This window comes from Lissotriton vulgaris, chromosome 7 (genome assembly GCF_964263255.1).
Source record: "Lissotriton vulgaris chromosome 7, aLisVul1.2, whole genome shotgun sequence".
Taxonomy (NCBI): Eukaryota; Metazoa; Chordata; class Amphibia; order Caudata; family Salamandridae; genus Lissotriton; species Lissotriton vulgaris.
Genome location: NC_141695.1, coordinates 1,476,498,370 through 1,476,515,363, shown reverse-complemented (window position 1 = coordinate 1,476,515,363; position 16,994 = coordinate 1,476,498,370). Strand labels below are relative to the sequence as shown.

Sequence of the window (16,994 nt, the reverse complement as noted above, 5' to 3'; positions counted from 1 at the left end):
TGTAAGTCCCTCACCACTGTAATGGCTGCGCTGGCTTGTGTTAAGCCCCTGCGAGATGCATGTTTCAACATTTATTGATAAAAGTGCTCGACACCACTAGACACATGCTGAAATTAAAAAAAAGCTTACGTGCTAGTACTTGGCTTCCGTGCTCGTGCACGTTGATGCCTTTTTGACTACGACGCCATACATGTGCACAATGCAGTATGATAGCTGGCTGTGGGGATCGAAGCTGCTTCGGAGATGTATTTTTTAATTGCGCCAAAACTGTAGTTCATCAAAAAAATATATTAATGTGTAGTTTATATTATAGTGTGGCTTTTAACTGCTATAATCATATAGCGTATTTTTATTGGGAAATTTACAGTTGACATATTGAGCGGACCTAATAGTGACGTTTAGTACAGCAACAATGTAAACTATGTTAGCTTATTTTTCAGTTTATAAAGTATAAAAAGGTTTTTTATGTGTTGCGAAAAGGCTTAATAGCAAAATATATTAAAGTGTATAATACATGGCATGCAATGTGTGGCTAATTTTGCATAAAGAGCAATTCAGAATACCGAAGTATAAATGCAACGTTTGCTTACAAATGTATAGGTGGTTATAGAATTTAATTTTACTGTAGTTTGGTTACATATGTTCAATCTTTGTTTACTAAAAAGGCAGCTGTACACAGGTACAGAAACGTGTGATGAGCTTTAAAAAAAATACAAAAGTGAGCGGTATATAAACACACCGTAAGTTAGAAGAAGGTGCGTGAATTTTTTCAATTTTATTTACTAAAACTGACGCGTGCTATATTTGATGTTCGTTTATCCCAGAACTTAGTAACACGTGTCTACTACAGGGCTCGAAAATTCCACTTGACCGCTCGCATAGTCGAGCTAAATTTAACAAGGTCGAGCTGTTTTTAGAACCTATTCGCCCTTTCTGGCGAGTAGGAAAACAAACCAACTATTGTCCTCTGTTTGAGAAAATGGAGCAAATGTGACAAGATAACAATATTTAAAGGCATTTTTATTGCTCACAAAGTTAATGAGCAATAAAGATGACTTTAAATCTTGTTATCTTGTCACATTTGCTTGACGGAAGTAGGTTGCAGTTAGGTCAAGGACATTTTGTAAGGTACTAGTCCTGCAGGACTAGTACCATTTTTTGGATTTTTCGCGCCCTGCACTAACGCGCTATTGGCTAACGCATGCAAATAACACATCACAGTTGCTTCCATTGAGAAACCTTGCTGTACACTCATGGGAAAAGCTACTGTGTGCAAATTTTTATATGCATACTATTATCATTTTTTACGACAAAGCCAGTAAAACATGTAATTTGCCAAACTAGCTGTAAAAAACACAGAGCTGTGGAAGATAACGTGCATATTTTCAGTGTTTCTAGTTAAAAGGCTAGTTGTATACGCACACACAATCGCGTAATAGGCAGTTGCATGTAAATATATAATTGTTTTTATTTAGCAGCTTTAAAGAAGGAGCAAAAAACATTTAACTACACCGTTGGTAGCAGCTTCAGTGTGCGTATTTTAGATGATGATTTAGTGGAAAAGCGAGTAGTTATACGCCTACTAACGTGTCTTGTACAGCAAGTAAATGAAATGCCATGAAAAAGCCCGTTAAAAATATTGTGTGCAGAAGTTAAATTAACTATGTTTAAACAAAAATCAGTAAAGTGGTAAATAGATACAAAGCAAGTAATTGCTACCAAGTTATTAAAAGCAGAAATAAAACTGTTTTGTATTGAAACTGAACAACTTTATCAACAAGTATTCTATGCACAAAGATGCATTGTCTGTGTAATTGGCAAAGGAAGGATAATAAGATAATGCAGATATACACATATGTTTTACATTAAAAGAAAAGCGGGCAGTATATAAACACACCGTAAGGTAGAAGAAGGTGCGTGCATTTTTTCAATTTTATTTACTAAAACTGACACTTGCTATCTTTGATGTTCGTTCACCCAAAATAATTTGTAATGCGTGTCTATTAGCAAGCTATAGGCTAATGCATGCAAATAATACATCATGGTTGCTTGCACTGAGAAACCTTGCGGTACACGTATAATATAAGTTTCTGTTTTCAGATTTTAATGTGCAGACTATTATCGTTTTTTAACGATAAAGCCAGTAAAACATGTGCCCACTAATTTGCCATACACTATGCCATGCATATATAAAATTATGTTTGCAAATTAGCTATAAAAAAGCAAGTCAAAGAGATATACTAAAACATAGCGCTGTTGAAGCTAACACGTGCATATTTTTAGCGTTCCTCGTTAAAAGGCTAATTGTAGACGCAGACACAATCGCGTAATAGGCAGTTGCATGTAAATATATAATCGTTCCCATTTAGCAGCTTTAAAAAAGAAGCAACAAATATTTAAACACATCGTTGGCGGAAGCTGCAGTGTGCATATTTTAGATGCTGATTCAGTGGAAAAGTCAATAGTCATGCGCTTACTAACGTGCTGTACAGCAAGTAAATGAAATGCCATTAAAACCCCTTAAAAATATTTTGTGCAGAAGTTAAACTAACTACGTTTCAACAAAGATCAGTAAAGTAGTAGATAGGTAAAAAGCAAGTAATTGGTGCCAAGTTATTAAAAGCAGGAATAAAAGTGTTTGGTATTGAAACTGGAAAACCTTATCGACAAGTATTCTACGCATGAAGATGCATTGCGTGTGTGACTGGCAAAGGAAGGGTAATAAGATAATGCAAATATACACATATGTTTCGTTCCTTTCAATGTATAATTTTGAAACAGCATCGGATTAAAATTGAGAACTATCTCAGCGTGCTACCTATACTTTTGTGTACTGTAAGACCGCACAGCTAAAAGATGTTAGATGGAGAGAGCTAGCAATTATACTTAAAATAGTAAAACGTGACGAAAATCAACAGGCACACAAAACTTGTAGCAAACCAGCAATAGGCATACTATAATAAGAACTGCTAATAAAAACAAAGTGAACATAATACGTATTACATTCATGATGTATAATTATTGCTGTTTTATGAAAAGTACTTTACTAACACTATTTTTGCAATTGATAAAGCGTTTTATAAACATGTTAACGATTACTTACTGGTATTTTCTGCAAAGTAGTATTTGGAAGTATAGTAATGTAAAGCAAGTTGAATAGTTGTTGTGACGATATGTTTTAATGATTTCTGTCCTGTAATTAAATAAAAGAGATTATTAAATACGGTTTGTTGTAAATAAATCGGAAGTTTAATTATTAAGAGGTATAATATATAACAAGGTAAACGAGTAATGTTCATAAAACATACAAATCTGTAATGCTTTATTTTATAGAGCGGTAGAGCGCCAAATATGTCTAAACGATTGCTGCATTACAATAAATGAATGTTGGCAAAAAGTTTTTAAGCCATATGCAAAAGCCATATTTTTTGTATTATAAGCGTTTTAAAAGACTGTAATTTATAATGCACTGCTTTATGTAGCGATAGAGTTTATGTTGCGGTTTTAACGAACGTTGCATTTTTATATGTGTATGTGTGCGAGTAAGTTTTTGGTGCTTTCGTAAAAGCAATATTGTGTGCAATAACGCATTGTTATACCAAAGCGGCATAATGAGTAGATAAATGATATTACGTAAACAATTGCAACAGTAAAATATAACATTAAATAGCACAGGTACACAAGCAGTAAAAAAGGACGGTGGATTATGGTACATTGTAATAATGTAAAAAGAGGAACGGAAATAAAATAAATATAAAAACAAGTTTTGCCTAAAATTTACCGCTCGCAAGGACTAGTAGCTAAAGTCCTCAGAGAAGGAACGGTCTCCGGTCAGTTTGAAAATCATGACTTGGAATGTCGCTGGGCTCAGGAGGTTGCTTCTTAAACAAACATTTATGGAGACGCGGACATAATCTGCATACAAGAATCCTGGCAAATACACCCTCTCTCACTAAGAGGATATGCAGAATATGGAAAACCAGCAAAAAAGCTCATAATATTCGGAAGACCATCGGGTAGGATATGTGTCTATATAAAACACTCACTTAAACTGGAATTTGCGGAAATAGCTAACCTTCCAGATACCCTCCAGGCAGGCATCCTGAAAGGCTGTCGCCCGACAAATGGTAATCTCTCACTTTTGCTAATCAACCTCTATCATAACCCCCATGGGACCACATCCAACTCGGCCACGCTGATAAACCATCTTGAGTCCTTATTGCTTCAATTCCCGGCCTTAGAATGCATTATCCTTGGTGATTTCAACACCCACAACATAGGGGTACCCACCACACGAAGTCACCAGTCCGAGGCTATTAACGCATTGAACAACCTATTAAAATCCCACAAGCTGGCGACGGCACACTCAGTCCTCCTAAAGAACAGCCCTGGGTCCTATGTCAGTCCCACATTTAACAACCAAACAACGGTCGATTACATCATCCTAAGTGACAAACTCCAACCCCTAATGTCAAACTTCTCAGTTCACCCGCGTAGTGACAGCGACCACGCTGCCCTAACCATTACACTGAACCTCATAGCAGACACACGCCACAGGCTCGAATACATCGGAGCAGCCGACGGAGAAGAATTAATAAAGCTGCCCAGAAGAATCAAATGGGAACAGACCGCAATCACTACATTTAACAGCTGGACAGGCTGGCCACCGAGCGAACAGAAAAAGGGTGCAATAGCAACCTGGAACGCCATGACAGGGACCCTGGCGGTGATTCTTCGCGGGAACTCAAACAGCACAACTCATAGGCACCCTCTACCCACATACAGCCACAACACAGAAATTAAAATAAGTGCCAAACCACTAAACAAGAAACGCAAACTCTTCCGCAAAATTGGGACAAGCCTAAACAAGAAACAATTACAAGAGGCCAAAAAAAGTCACTCAAAGAAGGTTTGGGCCGCTAAACGAGTCCATTGCGAAGCACAATGGCTGAAAATGTTTGACTTGCTGAGCCCAGGAAAATCGCAAGAGTTTTGGCACTATTTATGCAACCTGGGACGAGGCTCAAACCATAGAGAAAATTCTCTTGAAGCCTCCATCTGGGTGGCCCACGTAAAAGCTCTCTACAGTGAAGACGGCCCTGTTAATAAGCAAAACGAAACATCTATTGCAGGAGTCGATCTAGATCCATCCACCGAGAAGACGGCCACGCCGGGAAAATTGCTAGTGTCCAAAATCCTAAAAAACATCAGACAAATGCTGATCCGGGCCCTAATGACCTCCCTGGACACTTATTCAAAGCAAACATCGACTTCTGGTCCAAAAACCTGACCCACCTGTACACTGAATGTTGGCTTCTGGGGGATGTACCAGACTCATGGAGAGGCTCGCTCTTACAGCCAATCCACAAAAAAGACCCTAAAACTGAACCTTCTAATTACCGCATGATCGCCCTTTTGGACACCGAGAGAAAAGCCTACGCTAGTGCCATCTTGAGGGACCTCGCAGACTGGATGAGCGCAGAAGGCCTCCTTCCACTCTGCCAAACCGGATTTAGACCTGTGTCCGCCACAGTCGACAATATCATCGCACTATCTTTTTTGGTCCACCGTGCACGGACACGCAAAAGCCCTCCCTTATTCGCCTGATTTATTGACTTATCGGCGGCGTTCGATGGGGTAGATCGTGCAATTCTGTGGAGACAGCTGGTTCAATGGAACTTCAATCCAGCCCTGTTAAGAGCGATCCAATCCCTGTATCAAAAAACGTGGATGAGAATCAAACTTTCGAGGGACCACTCATCTGCTAAGATCGATACAGATCGAAGCCTAAAACAAGGGTGTGTGCTAGCCCCATTATTATTCAACTTATACACACCGGACATGGAGAAGTCCTTGACTGGGGCAGCCCTGGCCACCCCAAAGATTGGGATCAAAATACATTTCATGCAATATGCTGACGACCTGGTACTCTTGGACCACACAAGAATTGGGCTACAAAAGGCATTGACGGCACTTGCCGCATACAACGATAAAAACAGGCTTGTAGCAAACCCAACCAAGTCAAAAGTAATAATTTTCGGACATTACCCAAAGAAAAAATAGTTAAAAGGGAGGCTAGGCCATCTCTTGCTGGAAAGCACAAAGCAGTACATCTACTTAGGCATCTGATTCCAGGAGTCGGGGCTTTCAAGTGCCTATTTAAAGACCATTCAAGGCAAAGGCAAAACCATCACCTACGCCATCTGCAAGCTGCAAGCCTCCTTATACAGCCGTCCACAATGGCTCTCCAAAGAGTACTTAAAGCCAAGCTAATGCCGGCCCTCAATTACGCTCTACAGGCATTCCCTGAGCAATGAACTAGAAAAAATTCACTGTAAAGCATATAAGAGACTATTCCACCTTCCAAAGTCCACCAGAAACACCCTTGTCCGCCTGGAGTTCTCACTCAACCAGCAAAATCTGGAAGAGATGGCCGCCTTAAGTAAATATTACTTTTTAACAACGGCGGCACAGGAGAACACACTCAAGGCAGTCCTGAAATGCATCTTCAGAGAACCAGGGAACCCCTGGTCGGCCACTGTCAAAGCAGCAAAGGTCCATCTCAATCTTGCCATCGACTCTTGGAACCCCGAACACGTCAATTACACTGCCATCAAAAATTAGGTCAAAAAACAAGTACGTGTGCGGTCACGGGAACTGGATCTGGAGTCTCTGGTAAGAAAAGACTTGCATGAGTCCCTACGCCTACCGCACACCCTGCACACCCCTAAACATCATCTCACGCAGGCCGTGCAGCCCTCCACAAGATCTTAGCCTACAGACTACATCCGCTGCCCCTCAAACACTATCCGGAAGCGGATAGTGTTTAAGACCTTGACACTGGCCCACAAGGCCTTGCATACCACGGGAGCCCAATATCTCCAAAGGAGACTTGCCTTTTACCATCCGGCCCGATCCCTGAGATCTGAGTCTCTGTTCCTGGCTGTGGTTTCCCGAGTAAAAAAGGCACGCATTGGTGGTCGCTCTTTCAGGCTGCTAGCTCCACAGCTCTGGAACTCTCTTCCATTGGCACTACGCAGTACATCTAATCTACTGGCCTTTAGGAAGGGCCTTAAAACATGGCTCTTTGCCCAGTAGTGTGCTCTCTTTCCATTGCTGTATTTTTCTTAGTCTTCTGTAGTGGTTTTGTTTGTGTTCTTGCCGTTTGTCTTTTCCGGTCACTAATTAAAGCGCCGGGACACTCCTTTGGAGTAGCCATGCGCTATATAAGACCAACTTAACATAACATTAACATTAACATTAACATAAACGTGAGTCATTGGCCCACCTTCTCTTCTGCTGCCCGGCCCTGCGCATGGCCCGCAGTCTTTATCTCCGGCCACTTCTAAGACAATCAGGGTCACGTACCGCAAAGGAGGGGATTACCCATCTTTATACCCTGACTACGGTAAAGCACATGGCCTCTTTCGGAAAGTTCATCTATCAAACACGGTCCTTGCTGATGGCCTCTACGGGTTCGATTATATAGAGACTTGCTGGCCTACGAACCCTATCCACCGTATTCCTAGCACCCAGGGAGCAACCACATAGACTGATCCCTCGAAATTCTCCTGGTTTTAACTTTTGTAATTTTGTAATTTGGTTTTAATGTAATGGTTTTGAGTAACCAAACAATAAAGTAATCATTCTTTCATTCGCAAGGACTAGTAGCTGTTGATATGTGTAGCTTGTACGATGCATAGCCGCTGCTTTGTGTTTGCAAATGTTCAATGCATTGCATTTAAATAGAGCAGTGGAAGCACAATAGCTATCTGTAAGAGCAATAAAATGGGAAAACACATGGCGAAAGGAAATGCATGGCGATGGTGTGAAGATGGCTAGGTGCTACTAAACAGCGTGTGGTAATTGTAAATGTAGATAAAGAGCCTAAAATGAACTATTTAGCTTAGAAGAGTACGTGTTTACGTTAAAAGGAAAGTAAATGTAATGAAATTCGTGGTATACGCATAATGTACAAAAAGCATGTAAATAAAAAAGACGGGTAGAATGTAGTAGTATAACAGGTATTTACGATGGTGCCGCTTATATACCAAAAAGCACTTTTGCACAAATTTGCATTATAGATGGATGCTTTTAAGTGTATGCCAATGACAGATGTGAAAACATAAACAACAAAAGTATAACAGAGTATTATAACATAGCAGCATGCACATTACGGTCTGTACTTTAACCTCATAGATGCTCGTAAACATCCCTCCCCAGTGCTGCGCTGTCCATTGGAACTAGTGCTGAATGGACGTCCAATGGTCGTGCGCAGCACTGGGGAGGTAGTGCTGCCGTCAGCCAACGCCCGACGCAGCACTTAAGGGGTTATAAACAACTAAACTCCTCATGCGAAAACACACGTACAGCATGTATACAAGAAGACCTTTTGTGCCTTATAAGCTTACTTGTAAAAGACCATAAATAATGAATGTATAGCTTTTAGTGGCCGGCGTTAGTACAATTCTCCTTAGTTAGGGACAATAACGCATTTGCAGTACCTCTTAGCAAGCCTCACTTTTTATAAGAAGAAAGTTGTACAAGCTCTACAAGAGCTCCTACTATGCTAGCTTTAGATTACTATGAATATATGAAGTTCTCAATTCCATTGTTTACTGTGAATAATAACACAAAATAGACTTGCATGCTGCTTACACAAGAAGGTTACTGCAAGCTAAAACAAAGATTTAAAAAACACAGAATTGCAATAGAAATAGTAGTCCATAAGCCATTCTAATTAAATTAATTCGTAAAAAAAAAGGCATGCAGACCTTCATAGTACTGGACAGCGTTTGTAAGCACCGCAGGAGAGCTCAAAGGTGGATTTGTTAGCCGCACCATTTAAGGGAGTCCATAGGTATAAAATAATAGTGTTCCATTAAGCCTCACATGAAAGCGAGCTGCCAGCGTGGTACATCATATTGTATCACCACAAAGAAGGACATGCGCCTTGCAGCAGTGAGCTTTGTTATGCCTTATGGGAGAGGCATGGGAAAGGCCTCGTACCTTGTAGGCAGTGTACCATGGTTGAAACTGTGAAAGAAGCAGTAGGCCCCTATAGTGCTGGACCGTATTTGTAAGCACCGCATAAGTGCTCAGACATGGATTCCTGGTCCTGCAGCATTTAAGGGAGACAACATGCATAATGGTGTTTTCAGAAGCCTTTAATGAAGGCGAGCCCCCAGCCTGGTACATGATTGTTTAACACTACAAGGACACACTGACCCTTTGCAGCAGTGAGCCTTGTTATGCTTTATAAGAGAGGCCTGTTACCCGATGGACAGAGTGCCATGGCTTCAAACTCTGAAAGAAGCAGCAGGCACCTATAGTACTGGATGGCGTTTATAAGCACTGCAGAAGTGCTCGCATATGGATTCCTGGTCCTGCAGAATTTGAAGGGAGACCACGTGCATAATGTTGTTTCCAGAAGCCTTTATTAAAGGCGAACCCCCTGCGTGGTACATGGTTGTTTAACACCACAAGGACATGCAGGTCCTTTGCAGCTGTTAGCCTTGTTATGCTTTATGGGAGAGGCCTGGTACCGGGTAGGCAGTGTACTACAGCTTTAAACTCTAAAAGAAGCAGCAGGCCCTTATAGTGCTGGACGGTGTTTGCATGCCCCTCAGGAGTGCTCGGAAATGGATTCCTGGTCCTACAGCATTTAAGGGAGACCACATGTATAATGTTGTTTCCAGAAGCCTTTAATAAAGGCGAGCCCCCGGCGTGGTACATGGTTTTTTTAACACCACAAGGACACACAGGCCCTTTGCAGCAGTATTCCTTGTCATGCATTATGGGAGCGGCCTGGTACCTGGTGGGCTGTGTGCCACGACTTTAAACTCTAAGGGAAGCAGAAGGCCTCTATAGTGCTATGCCTTATGGGAGAGGCCTAGTACCCAGTGGACAGTGTGCCAGGGCTTTAAAGTTTGAAAGAAGCAGCAGGCCCCCATAGTGCTGGAAGGTATTTGTAAGCACCGCAGAAGTGCTAGAAGATGGATTCCTGGTCCTGCAGCATTTAAGGGAGACCACATGCATAATGTTATTCCTACAAGCCTTCCTTAAAAGCGAGCCACCAGCGTGGTACATGGTTTTTTAACACCATAAGAACGGACAAGCCCCTTAAAGCAGTGAGTCTTGTTATGCTTTATAGGAGACGCTAGAGACGCTAGGGCTTGGGCTGTAAACTCTTAAAACTCGAAAAGAAACTCTTTAAACTCTAAAAGAAGCAGCAGGCCCCTGTAATGCTGGACAGCGTTTTTAAGCACCACAGGAGTGCCCGGAAATGGATTTCTAGTTTCGCGTCTGCAGCCTAGGCGTGGAGGGGTCGCACTAATCCCCACACCCCGGTGTGCCAGTGTTAGCATAATACAGAGCCATTATGGAATTGTTTACACAGATTCACACAAAACCTCCACAGTTCTCATTTTTGTGCACACTGTTGCCACGCGGCTCTTATAGCAGTGTCTTTGAGTGAATTAACATGGAAAGCTGTATTTTGGGAGAGACACATACATAATGTTTTCTCAAAAGCCTCCATGAAGGCAAGCCTCTGGCGTGGCACATAGTTTTCTAACACCAGAAACACAAATAGGCCCCCTTGCAGCAGTGAGCCTTGTTATGCCTCATAGGACAGGCCTTATACCTGGCCCGTCAACACATTTCACACCGCATTAGCCATTTTCTCTGTTCCGATTAATAGGGTGGGACATTCACAAAAGGAACACATTCAGCATGCGGTATATAGTACAATAACCCGCTTTTAGCAGCTACTCCACCGCAACCTGCCCATATACAGTTTTAGCTACTGCCGTGTTGATAATAATACAGAGCCATTATGGAATTGTTTACACAGATACACTAAACCTCCTCAGTTCTCTTTTTTGTGCACACTGTTGCCACGCAACTCTTTTAGCAGTGGCTTGGAGCGATTTAACATGGAAGGCTGTATTTTAAGTGAGACCACATGCATAATGTTCTTCCCGCAAGCCTTTAGGAAGGCGAGCCCCCAGCGTGGCACATAGTTTTCTAACACCAGAAACACAAATAGGCCCCCTTGCAGCAGTGAGCCTTGTTATGCATTATAGGAGAGGCCTTATACCCGGCGGGTCACCACATTGCCTACCTTCTTAGCCATTTTCTCTCCTACATTAATAGGGTGGGACATTCACATGAAGGAACACATCCAGCATGCGATATTTAGCAGCTAACCCACCGCATCCTGCCCGCATACAGTTTCAGCTACTGGAGTGTTGATAATAAAAAGAATGAAATCATTTTAAGTGAAGCCTAAAACGTCCCTGTATGTTTAAAAACAAAAGCCCAACATGTGCACAAACTCTTGTATGCATTTGGAAAATGTATTTCTTTGTTGATTAAACAAACAGTACGCAGCAACTATAAGTAAGGAAAACAACAAACACCATTAATAGGGTAGGACATTCACAAAGAGGAACACATCCAGCATACGTTATAGAGTACAATAACCCGCTTTTAGCAGCTAACCCACCGTAACTTGTTCGCATACAGTTTTAGCTACTGGCGTGTTGATAATAAAGAATGAAGTTATTTTAAGTGAAAACTAAAACGACCCTGTATTTTTATAAACAAAGCACAACATGTGCATAAACTCTTGTATGCATTTGGAAAAAGTATTCATTTGTTGATTAAACAAACAGTACGCAGCAACCATAAGTAAGTAAAATAAGAAACACAAATACAGAGGAGGCATATTACAACAGCCCCCCGCTAAAGCGAGCATGCATTTCTTGTGTGTTTGTTAATTAAAGAAGCACACATGGCGCCAGAGAGATGGCCGCCTATTTCCTCTCCTGGGAGTTGTTGCAATAGAAAGCAGAGGCCTCAATTGTTGCACAACAAAGCAGGGGGCTAATTAACGCGGCACAGAGCTAGGCGCCAGCTGTACACGTGGATATCTTCAACACTGAAAACTGGCGCGTCTTCATGAGCGCATTCCCAAGTTAACTAACGCTTTGGGCCTCATTAACGCGGCGCCAGCTGTAGCTGTACACGTGCAGATCTTATACACTTGATGCTAGCGCGTGTTCACGACCCTCATTAGCTCTGCGCGTGCCCATCTCCTGTCTCCCTTCTGAGGCAAGTCAGCAACAATAGATCTCGCTGGCGACAACGCTTTTGCGCTGTGGTCGCCAGGCGAGACCTAAAAAGTGCACTTGGAAGACCTTTTTAAGAGCCACTTGAGATTTGTCAAGCAAGGCAAAAGTTTTAACAAATTATACCACTTCTTTAATAAAAATGTCCCTGAACAAGAATCCTCTTGCTGACTGTCCCACCTCAATATCAGCCACCTTGCACTTTCATATCTATGCGCAGAGGATGGATCTGTGCCGCTCCATAGAAATTGCACAGTTGGCATTCGCCAGAAGAAAAATAGCCCTCTGGGTCTTGTCAGCCAAGAGTTCGAAGACAACAAGGGTCCCCTGCTTTATGACAGAAAATACCAAATCAAAACTTTAAAGATTGTCCTGGAACTCTCTACAGGATCTGTCTACACCCACTCTTGGCCAGTTTAAATTTCCCCAGAAAGGTTAGCAGTTTTTTTAAATTTAAATCGAAGGTATTGGGTACATGGTCCTCTAGATCTGGTCAAGGACATTCTGCTTTGAGTGATGTGTGCACTTCCTTTGTTGTGACTGGACATATGAGGCTGTCTTAGAAGTTGGAGTTCAAGCAGACAAATGAAGATTAATAACACCTATGGGCCAAGTGTTTCACTCAATAGTGGTGGAAGTGTAGTACTGTGGGATGTGTCCTCACCTGCCTCAGAGTCAAGCAATCCTGATCAGAGGAAGCTTTGTTTGACATCTGCTCCTTCACTTCACCCTGAGGTTTTCTCGGAAACACATTTAAGTATGCCCTTTTTTCTTTTTCTAAGGCATCAAACTTTGATTGAGAGGGCATGATTTGGTGTTTGGAGGAGGAACATTCAAGGGAGCATGAATTTGGTGCCCTGAAGGGTCAGGGAGACAGGAAAAGAGAGCATTAAGCTGGTGTGCCAAGAGGCTAACTGATTTTAACACAGACTTATATGTTTAGTTCTGTATTCCTTGATTGGCTGCATCCTCACCAGTAAGGTCAACAGTAGTTGGAGCCACCTGTCCCTGAGATATTTTAAGTATAGAGCACCAAACTGACAGTATGTACTGAAGTCCTTTCTTAACAGACCGTAAAATATATTGGGCACTTGCCACTGCCAACATTTTGATGGAATAGGAGCACCATCTGAAAAGGCATGTGTGTAGCTCAGCAAAAGAAGCTCCCACAGCCCTCTACATTCACAGTCAATGACAGTTACAGCCCTGGCTTTCTAAAAATCTAGACATCAATAAATCACAGAGAACACAATGTCAGTTCTAAAGAAAATATACTATTCAGTGGTTACTTGTGATGGTGATGGAGCGCGATGGTGCTCTGTTATTTGTAGGGGTGTATCATAATCACGGATAGTCCACACCCACATATATTCCTTTGTTGTGTTAACATTTGACCATTAGAAATAGGTCAGTAATAACACATGAAAGTGTAAATGTTCGGAAAAGTGTTGTGCCATGTAAAGAGACAACGTAGCATTCATGTTATAATGTTGTAATCCATAGTATTTGATATCATTTACTTAACAAAGTTTTCACAAGTGATTTAACGCATTTTGGCTTACATGTGCATCATATAAAGGTTGAATGTAGATGTCATTAGTTATGCTTAAAAGGTAGGATTTTATAAGTTGCTTGCAATTAAAATGAATTTACTGTATTTTTGTGATGTAATGATGTAGAAATGCCTAAGTGAAATGTTCACTCATGTGTGTATTTGAGAGGTCTATGTATTTCACTCTTATGTTGGCCTGAAATGTATTTTCCCTGGGAGATCAGTAACAGGGCTGCTAGAAATTTCATGTGCAAGTTGAATTTGTTTTGTTCTCATGTTTCTGTTGCAGGTGAAGAAAGTCGTCTTTGTTAGTTAGAATAACGTCTTTTGTTTAAGAGAGTTCTGTTTGAGAGGATGTGATACAAATGAGCGAGTAGAACTGATAATTGGGAGCCGGTGTTCTTTCTCACTGAGGGAGGCCTGGGAATCAAGGTCACCGGGCCAGGAGCTGGGAGCACTGAAACCCGTGGAAAATCACCTATGGGAAGTGTTAAGCGAGATGAGGTGATCTGTGGGTGTGTTTTATGTTTTGTGATTTTCTATTAGGAACAGTGCCCCAGGGTGGAGTCGAGGTGAGGAGATCAAATGAGAGAGGAGCATCTTAGAACGAGCTCTGTAGCTTTGGCTACTTGACCCATACAACGTGAGTGTATTTCTTAGGAAGTTTTATGCGCTGTCCCCTTTTTCCAGATCTTGTCACGGTAGTGGTAGTGTAGGGACAGGCTAATGCTTTCCATTCATTCACCACAGATGAAAGCCGAACTTGACATGGGGGCAATCATTGCCTGCGTTCTGCTTCTGGAAAATGTTATTCTCTTCATGATTCATCACATAAAATTAGCCCCTAGGTTTGGATTTGTATTAGTTCCCATGTACTTTTATAACCTTGTGATGAGGTGCTTGTGCATCCAATTTTTCTTGGCTTTGTAATAAACCCACTAACTTGGAATTTGGAGTCTGTAATTCGTCCTAAAGTCAATATGGTCATAACCATCTCTCCTATCACTGTCTACCATCTCAACTGAGGGCAATTACCACCCCAACCTACTGCTTGATTACTATTTAAGTCTCGACATTCCCACCATTCAATCATGCGCCCAGCTAACCCCACCCGGAACTCTAATCTCAAGCGTTACGGACCCAACTCCTGGACCATTAATTACCCTAACAAAATGACCAGTAATGCAAAAAAGAATTTCAAGCACAGCACTCTAAAACAACACCCTGAAACAATCATTGTAGATAACTATCACTCAGCGACCAACGGCAGCACGAAAACTAACTTCATTTTCCACACTATCGCCCGGCTAAATGGAAAACACCTTCTCTTCACCTTCAAGTCGCCAAGTTAGAAACAATTCCCTATGGTGAAAAAATCTCCACTACCATCTCCCCGATCTTCAAAGGGGATCTCACCATTTCCATCTACAGAGCTGGAACCATTCTCATACAGGCAACCGACCCGCACCTCACCACTTTTGACCGCCACTTCCCCACACTTCTCTACTCGCTAACTCAACTGAGCCATCAAACCCTTTCTCCCCTATCCCCCACTACCCTCAATAATATTGTGGAACCTATCCAATCTCCCTGCCCTGAAGACCCTCTCCTCAACTCATGGACTTCCACCATCACTCACTACAATCACACTACCCCTATTATTACTCTCCGTCGCCAAACACCCACCATTTTCACATCTACTGATCACACCAGGAGCAACAAACTCACAACTAACAATCCCCTCAAGGCCAATCTTAACAGTTTGGTCTGTAACCTCAGCCCTCCGGCCACTGAAATCCCCACAGGCACTCCCCTCTCTACCCCTGGGAATCTGAACCCTCCCCCACAACCTTTCCCTACCTCCTACACAGACCCTGTTCCCACGACCCTTACTTCCCCCTGGTCTAACATCATTTCTAATCCAGTGGTCTCTCCCCCCCTTCTTCAACTGCACTATCCCCTTCCGCTGTCACACTCCCCCATACACAACCCGCATTCATCGCTATCCTCTCGGACATGACCCGGAACTCTGATGGCCTTTCTATAATTTCTCTTCCTCCTCACCTGGACACTAGTCCCACTTCTCCTCCTCTGAACTCCTCGAATGGGAACATTACAAATCCGGCTCCCTGCGTCCAACCTCTCCCCTCTCCTAATCCCAAGGACCTCACAGACACTCCCCTCTCTACCCCTGATAATCGGAACCCTCCCTCACAATCTTCCCCTACCACCTACACTGTCCCTGTTCCCCCGACCAGTACTTCCCCCCTGTCTAACGTAATTTCCAATCCAGTTGTCTCCCTCCCCCTTCTACCACTGCACACTCCCCTTCCCCTGTCGCACTTCCACATTCACAACCTGCCTCCACTGCCAATCTCTCTGACAATGCCTGGAACTCTGATGTCCGTCCCAGAATTTCCTTCACTCCTCAGTTGGACACTAGTCCCACTTCTCCCCCACCGAACTCCTCGAATAAGAACATTACAATTCCGACTCCCTGCGTACAACCTCTCCCCTTCCCTAATCCCAGGGACTCCATCCAATCCCGGACCCCTGCTCAATCTCCCTCCATAGACTCAAGTCATCCTTGACCCCTGCCTAAAACCATAAACTTTTTCAGCTCAATAGCACAGCAACTGAACAGAATGGAGCAGAAAATTAACTCCCTTGCAGCTGATTTCCTTTACTTACAACAAAACCTTCTCAACAGGGCCAAGCCACCGTGCTTCTTCCCCCGAGGTGTTTTGCTCCTACTCCACTCAATACATCTCCCATGGCCCCAAAGATCACCCCCGACCCTCCAGCCCATCATCGAGCCAGGCTCTCAGTCCCAACGGGGATAGCCAACCCTTTTCGGTACCGAAACCTGGGGCGCTCTACGATTCTCACCTCGCTTTGAATCAGAAGTCAGCCCCTCTACACATCCCTGTTATTATCGGCACTAACAGAATCGCGAATACTGTACACTTGCCTCGACCCCCTGCTCAATACACCTCTATCCACCTTACTCCCCCCATCATCGAGGCTCCCCGTCCTCTCTCTTGCATGATCCTAAACTGCAGATCAGCAGTACAACACACTACTGACATTGCTGAAGCTCTTCTCGCTGAAGAAATTGACATCGATTTTCTCATGGAATCCTGGCTCAATGTCCACTCCACTCCCATTCTTGACATTCTCACCCCTCCAGGATACAACATCATCAAACAAGACAGGCTGATCAAAACTGGGGGGGGGGGGGGCTAGCCATTATTCACAGAGCTGGAATACAGATTACCAAACTTAAACCTGCAGAATACCTATCGGTT

At 42.8% G+C, this 16,994-nt stretch overlaps 1 long non-coding RNA gene across 1 annotated transcript in view; it reads right to left on the bottom strand.

The window, feature by feature from the left end:
- The window catches only part of LOC147705830 (uncharacterized), a 157,828-nt gene that overhangs the window by 122,904 nt on the left and 17,930 nt on the right, over positions 1–16,994 (bottom strand). The window contains exon 2 of the long non-coding RNA XR_015297609.1: positions 3,104–3,193. This is a non-coding gene — a long non-coding RNA (uncharacterized LOC147705830). The remainder of the gene's footprint in view (positions 1–3,103; positions 3,194–16,994) is intronic.